This window comes from Elephantulus edwardii, unplaced genomic scaffold, assembly GCF_000299155.1.
Source record: "Elephantulus edwardii isolate Elephantulus edwardi_28Jun2011 unplaced genomic scaffold, EleEdw1.0 scaffold00003, whole genome shotgun sequence".
NCBI lineage: Eukaryota > Metazoa > Chordata > Mammalia > Macroscelidea > Macroscelididae > Elephantulus > Elephantulus edwardii.
This window is the reverse complement of record NW_006399753.1, coordinates 217,184-224,782: the sequence shown is the minus strand read 5'-3', so window position 1 is coordinate 224,782 and position 7,599 is coordinate 217,184.

The following is a 7,599-nucleotide window of genomic DNA, read 5'->3' as shown; positions in this document are numbered from 1 at the left end:
GTCATCTTCTCCATCAGCTCTGTTCTCACCTCCTGTCATCTTCTCCATCAGCTCTGTCCTCACCTCCTGTCATCTTCTCCATCAGCTCTGTTCTCCCCTCCTGTCATCTTCTCCATCAGCTCTGTCCTCACTTCCTGTCAGCTTCTCCATCAGCTCTGTTCTCACCTCCTGTCAGCTTCTCCATCAGCTCTGTTCTCACTCTCAGCTTCCCATGAGCATTGTCCATACCTCCACTAAGCCTCTCCATCCATCAGCTCTGTCCTTACCTCCTTCTCAGTTTCTCCATCAATAGGATAGTATGTCTTCCTGGCATCTCACTTCTTCTTGAGCTTCTTTTTTCTTTTCAATTCTTTGTAAAATATGGTGGTTTTGCCAGAACTGTTTTTCTGTTCCTAGGTCAAATGGGTTTTTTTGCCCCCTGAATATTTCCCATCAGCTGTGCACTATGCTCTTTCTTTCACCTCTTTGGTATCTATCTGTCCACAGGTCTGTGGTGGCTGCTGGTCAGCACTACTCTTTAAACAAAGTCAGGGACAGGATTAAGTCTGGCAGCCTCACATCGGCCATGTTGTTCCAGAATGCTCTACTGCTGCTTTCCTAGAAGTTCTGCTTGTATTTGGGCATTTACTGTTGCACATGACAGAATCCAACTCAAACTGCAGCCAGGAAAGCTGGGCCCACAGCAAGAACTGGGTCTACACTAGGTTAGGAACTTGCTGGCTGGAGGTGGCATGTAAGATGCCACCACTCAGCAACACCCTCATCACCGAGATGTGTCCTTAGAGCAGTTCTGACAAGGAAGTCTGGTAGAGGCTCTGGGCAGTCTTGTTGGTTGTAGGTGTGGCTCACCTGCCCAGTGAAGAGGTATACAGACTATGAGAAGGTTCATCAAGCAGGTGGACCCACTGTAGGGGCCAACCACAGGGAGGACCCCCTCAGCAGTCCCCAGGTAAGCGAGGACCGCTGGTCTCAGCCCTGGCGGCTGCTGGGATCTTTTCTTTGCCTCCACCACAACTTCTAGCATGATCTTAGAGAAACCAGAGGAAGTCCTTAGCCTTTGTACCTACATATCTGAGTCCCATCAATGGGCCTTCTCTTTCTGAGTGAAGCTCTAGGCTGCTGAGACCTGCTGCCATTCCAGCTGCCTGCTGTACTCCAGCACCCAAATCTCACAATCCACTGCACCCTGACCTCTGAGATTCACAGCACTTTGCATCACAAAGTCTGAGATCCACTACATTGACCTGAGGTCCACAGCATCCCCACACCCCCCCAAATTCTGATTCACAGCACCCTTCACCCTGATATTCACCATACCTCCAAGATACCCTGTATCCCAGAAGCCAAGATCCACAGCACTCCAAACCTTGAGACCTCTTTTTCATTTTGCTGAGTGTCACAAAGCTAAGTAGAATAAATGAGTCTTTACTCAGCCATCATTTCCGGAAGGCCCAGTCTGTCCTCAGCACATCTCAGTAAGCAAGTTCTCCTAGTTCTCAACAATGGATGTGTCTCAGTTTCATTTTCTGAAAGGTCACTGGGAGCTGAACACACAATGCCCCATTCTCTCTACGGGGGCAGCAGCAGAGCCACACCAGTTCCAAGCAGAGGGAGGGCTGGCTGCTGCTGCTGTTGCTGCTGCTGCTGCTGCTACCTATTCCTGCTGCCTGCCCCTACCACTCTCCTGTCCCCCACCCACCCACTTCTATCACCCACCCCACCCTACTTCTGCTGGCCACCTGCACTTCCTCCTCCTCCAAAGAGGAGTATGGTCAATGTGAAACTACAATCTAGCTCTTTCTGGGCCAGATCAAGTGCAGTTCTCCAAACTGTGTTGGCCAGGGCAAAGTGCTGGCCATGCCACAGGCCTGTACAGGTGGGTCCTCACTGAGCCTCTGCAGCACTTCATGCTCCAGACAGCAATGTGGACTTGCCCCTCAGATACACTGGCCAGATGACCTGCCTGGCACTTCTCCTGGTGGAACAATCAGGGTGTGTCTCCTGCGAGACTCAGACAGACCCAGGCAGACCCAAACACACAGGCCATAGAGTCCAGCCACAGCTCACACCCAGAGAATATTTCTGCACACCTATATAAGTCTGGCCTCATGAGGTGGTGACAGCTGCCTTGGCCTCCGGTGAAAGAGCCAGAGGACATAGGGCAAGTGCTGGAAGTAGTAAAGGCAGCAGCTCAGTGTCACTATTCTCCTCATGGGATTGGGGACTCCTGGTCCCCCTCAGGATCCTTTGTAGCCTTAGGTAATGAGATAAACTGCCCCTCATCCAGAGAAGTTCTGGCCAGTGGCTCAGATTTGTGGTTGGACAGAGAGATGGATAATGAAGACAGAACTATGCAGGCAGGAAATTCTTAAATCTCTTTAGAAGAAAATTGTTCAAAACGCCTGGAACGAGATTAGAGTAACATCGCTTGTTCACTACTGTATCTCTAGTAAGGTGACACAGTGACTACAACACTGACCATTAACAGAAAGGATGATGATTCAAACCTGACGGCTGCGCTACAGAAGGACGGGACAGTCTGCTTTCGTGAAGGTCCCAACCTCCAAAGTTCTGTGAGCAGCTCTACTCTGTGCTGTAGGGCACTATGAGCCAGAACCTACTGATGGTGGTGAGTTCATACGTCAGCATCTAGTATGAGAAATGCCTAGCAAACATTTGCTCAATAAGAGAATAAATAACAGATTTACTTCTCAAGTCTCCTGGAATGAAAATGATAGTCTGACAGAGATGTATGTATCATGGTGTAGCTGATGCTGTTTCTCAAATGGGGAACCTCAGCTGGAAGCATCCCACTGCTGGGGTCTCATGGCCTTGCCTACTCAACCCACATGGGTAGCTAGCCAAGGACAATAGGCAAGGAGGCTTCACTGCCCAGTGAACAGAGCTCCATGGGGAACCTACAAATGTGGCAGCCTCCTGGGAGCCACCTGACTGACCAGCCTCAATGAGAAGTCTCACCTCAGGGAGGGCAGTGGAGCACTCATGTGCTAAGTCAGATGTAAAGAAACATACCTGGGAAGCAAACCACAGAAGGGGCAGTGTGGGAGCACCTTGTGTGACCTACGGTGTGACCTGTGTCTGACCTGAGGTATGAATTGGACCTGATCCGGGTTGTGACCTCAGGTGTGACCTGTAGTATGATTTGTGTCTGACCTGGGTTGTGATCTTTGTGACCTGTGTCTGACCTGAGGTATGAACTGTGTCTAATTTGGGTTGTGACCTTGCGTGTGACCTGCAGTACAATCTACTAAAACTCCAGCTGCTTTAACAGGAAACAAAACCCTTTCTCACACATGCTCATTTTTCTAGCCTTGTTGTTGCTGTTAGGAGTCAATTGAGTCAAGAAAGACTCATAGCCACCCTATGAACAACAGGTATGAATCCTGTCCTATTCTGTGCCATCTTCCCTATCTCTGAGACACTTGAGATGTATTAGAAAACATCAGAAATCTTAACTTCTCTGGCTTCTTCTTCTTTTTTTTTAATTATTATTTTTTGTGTGTACCATCAAATCAGATCTGACTGGTACAGGAGGAGACTGCCCCCTCCTTCTCTAGCCGAGCAGCTGGTGGATTCGAACCATGTATCTTTGGGATTGCAGTGCAGCTTCTTGCCACTAGGCCACCAAAGCTCACTGGCTTATTCTTCTTTAGAAGGTTTCTGGGACTTTGTTTCACAGTCCTGGGGTCATACAATGGCAATCGGTGAAACTAAAACAGCTTAACCAACCTGCTATGCACATCCCAACTTCTATAACTCCAAATGCTGCTCAGCCTACATGCCTTTCTGCCCAGCACTGCTCTCTGCTTGGGGTCACACCAGCATCTGCCCCTGCTGTTTCTAGACAGGGGCACTTAAGAAGCATCTTCTAGCTGGCCATCATGTAAAATGTCCCAGAGGACTTGTCAACAGTATGCAGACTGAAGCTCTCTGGGACCAGCATCTGCTCGTCAGAGACCCAGGACCCTCACCTCTGAACGGTCCCTGGGGGTTGTGTCTGGTGAGGGATTAAGGATAGTGAAAGGTGAGTGAAGAAGTGAAACAAACAGAAAGACATCAGGAGCTGCAGTGGCACATGGCTGACTTCGTCGGCCACAGGTATGCAGGGGCTGGAAGGCATGTTCACCTGCCTAAGGAGGACAGCATATGTGGTCTTCTGGTCACAGGGACACACAGACCAGAAAGAGTTCCCTGCACCTCTTCAGTTGAGGAAAAGCCAGAAGGCGGTCCTGTGGGACGCAGAGTGGCACATGCTGGGGATGAAGGGCTCTGGGTGAGAGCCGGGTGCTAGGATGGTGTAGGACAGCACTGGGCAGCAAGTTGAAGCCCGGGCCCTGGAGCCCGTCATCTGCATCATGAAGAAGGCGATCCACTTTTCACATCTCCAAGTTAAGATAAGAAAGGCACACAGTTCATGTGGAGACATCCAGTTCAAATCAAGGAGCTTCATTCTGAAAACCAAGCATTCACTAAACAGGAGGGTCCCAGGGAAGGAAACCTGTGGTGGCCTGTCAATTACCACTACGGGCAGCCTGGACAGGACATTTCCCATCACCACAGGAAACAAAGTATCCACAACATGGCCACTGAGTCTGTATACAAGAAGTGGAGCTCTGGGTAGTGATGCCCACCTCCCCAGGCATGTCAGCACCCACGGCTACTGGCCAGGTCACATTCCTCAGGCATGAAGTCGGCCAGCTCCCATGTGAACAGGTCATGCACAGGCCTGAGCACATATCAGCACCCAAGGTGGACCTACAAACAATGTCTACAGCAGCTGCCCACTGGGCACGTTCAGGCTGTTGGTCACAGTGTTTCAGACTCAGGAAAAGGTCACTCACAGGCCTGTCAGCAAAGCTTCAGCTGTTCAGGGTGGGGCAGCAGAGGCAGGAAAGACACTGTGCATAAGAGCCACAGCCAACGATCCAGCCTGTCTCAGAGAGCTGCGCAGCTAGCACTATCCCTTCGGGAAAAGGCCAAGGTGTGTGAGAGAGAGAGCCCACTGCCTCAGGATAGTAAGCTCAGGTGCTGTCTTCCCAATTCACTGTCTGTGGGCTTAGCTCAATGTAGGATGACGTCAGGATGGCAGCAGGAGTGATGTGGCTGCCCATCAGCCACGGTCTTTGATGAACTTGGTCTGCCTTACTCAGGAGCACACTGCCAGGACCATGGAACCTACCAGAGCTGGGCAAAGTTGGACACAAGGCTGTGAGGGGCTGTGAAACCATGTGGATGACTGTCCACAGCCAGCATACAAGGGCAGAGGGTGGTCCTGGCATGGATAAGCATGTGTTAGGGCACAGGGGAATGGGGTAAGGTGGAGAAAGAGGAGGGCAGGGATGTTGGGGCTCTAGGCACTATTGCCTGTAGGCACCCTCTGATCTCCTAGTGGTGCCTGCTAGCCTCAGCCATAGGACATTGCAAGGTACCTGCTCAAGGCCATTCGCGGATAAAGGACAAAGACTATCATTGTCTAAACAATCACACGTAGTGTCAGAGCACACGCATTACACGTACTGCACACGAAGTCACACAGGGTATACCACAGAGTGTCACAGCGTCACACAAGCTATACCGCACACTGTGTCACAGTGTCACACAATATACTACATACAGTATCACAGGATCACAGAGTATATCACAGCGTCACACAGAGCATCACATAGGATATACCGCACACAGTGTCACAATGTCACACACAGCATCAGACATTATACCAGTGTCACACAGGGTATATCAGTGTCACATAGTACATTATACTGTGTCACACAGAGTGTCACACACAGCATACCACTTACCATGTGATGATATACAGTGTCACAGAATCACACAAAGTATACCACAGTGTTACAGTGTCACCCACAGTGTCAGATGGTATACCAATGTCACAGTGTCACACAAGTTATACCAGTGTCATGCAGAGAAGCAAAGAGAGTATATATCACAGTGTCAAAGAGTTACGGCTAGTATACCACACATAGTATCACAGCATCAGTGTCACACACAGTGCACAAAATATTACCTACAGTGCATATAGCATTATGTGCAATATACACAGAGTACCACATACAGTGGCACAGAAAGTACCACATACATCACACACAGTGCACACACCAGGGCACACATGGTTCACACAGAGTGCACACACGGCATCACACACAGCACATACACCACATAATGCACAGTACACACACAATGTCATGCACAGTGCACATACGGTATCACACAGTGCACACACATGGCTTCACATACAGTGCACACATGGCATCACACACAGCGTCACACACAGGGCACAGATGGTGTCACACACATTGCACAATAGCATCACACAGGGTCTCAGTGTCACGCACAGTACACACGTGGCATCACACACTGCATGCAGCCTTGCACACACATTGTGTCTGAAATATGTCTGCTAGAATCCTTGGAGCAGAGAGTGACAAAAGACAGTAGAGTACATCGTGTCACTCAGATCAATCCCAGCAACCTGACTCAGAGGCACATTCCATATCTAAAGTTTGTAAGGGAGCAAATGCTTCCCTTCTATGGATCCTGAACTAGGCACCTTCAAGCAATGGAGAGCAAACAAAATCATTGTCTAGGGAAAAATATCCACATACACAAAAAAAGTGAAACTGGGAAAGGAGGGATGGGTGTAAAATGTGCAACAATGAATGAATGAAAGTAGAACTTTTCTGTAAACTTTTACTGTTGTTGTTAAATGCCGTGGAGTCGCAGATGACTCATAGCGACCCTATGAATGAAAGACGTGAGCACTGTTCATAGAGTTTCCGGAGGCAAGCCATTTCAGAAGTAGATGCCACACCTGCTTCCAAGCTTGTTTTAATTGGGAAGCTCCACCAAACACTGTCCATGATGGGTCCACGATGTCCACCATTAGCACATTTGGCACATGAGTGTCACAGCGTTTAGCATCACAGCAACCATGAGTTACCTCTGTATAGCAATGCACAGACCACTGCTATACCATTTAGAAGAATGTTCGACAAAGAACAATTTAAACCAGGCCTGAGAGTCGCAGATTAAAATCACCCACCTTGGGCTTGGTAGCATAACTTTCTGTCTACTAGGCCAATGTAGCTCTCCCTATGCTGTCATTGTTATTGTTGTTAAGTACTGTTGAATCAATTGAAAGAAAAATTTTTATTTAAATAAAAGAAAGTGCAGCAGGAGCTGCCTGAGCTCAAGGGCATGGCCAGCCCTGGCACCCTACCATCCCACATTTAGAGTCCCCCAGGAAAATTCCTATCAGGAACTTTCCTTGCCCCTAGAAATAAGGTACAGTGCCAACAACAGTGAGATGTCAAGGGCTGTCAGGGGTAGGAAAGAGTGGCAGGGACCTGGTCAACAAGAAACAGAATTAGATGCTCTAAGGTCTCAGAAATGTTTGGAAAATCACAAAGTACTAATGTGGGTTTGGATGAACTCTGAGAGTTAATACACGCTATCCTGTGGAGAGAGGAAAAGAGAAAATCCACCAATTGGTCAGGAACCAACAGCAAGGCCTCCTCCAAACTACACAGGACCAAAAAAGAATACAAAGATTGGGTAATAAAC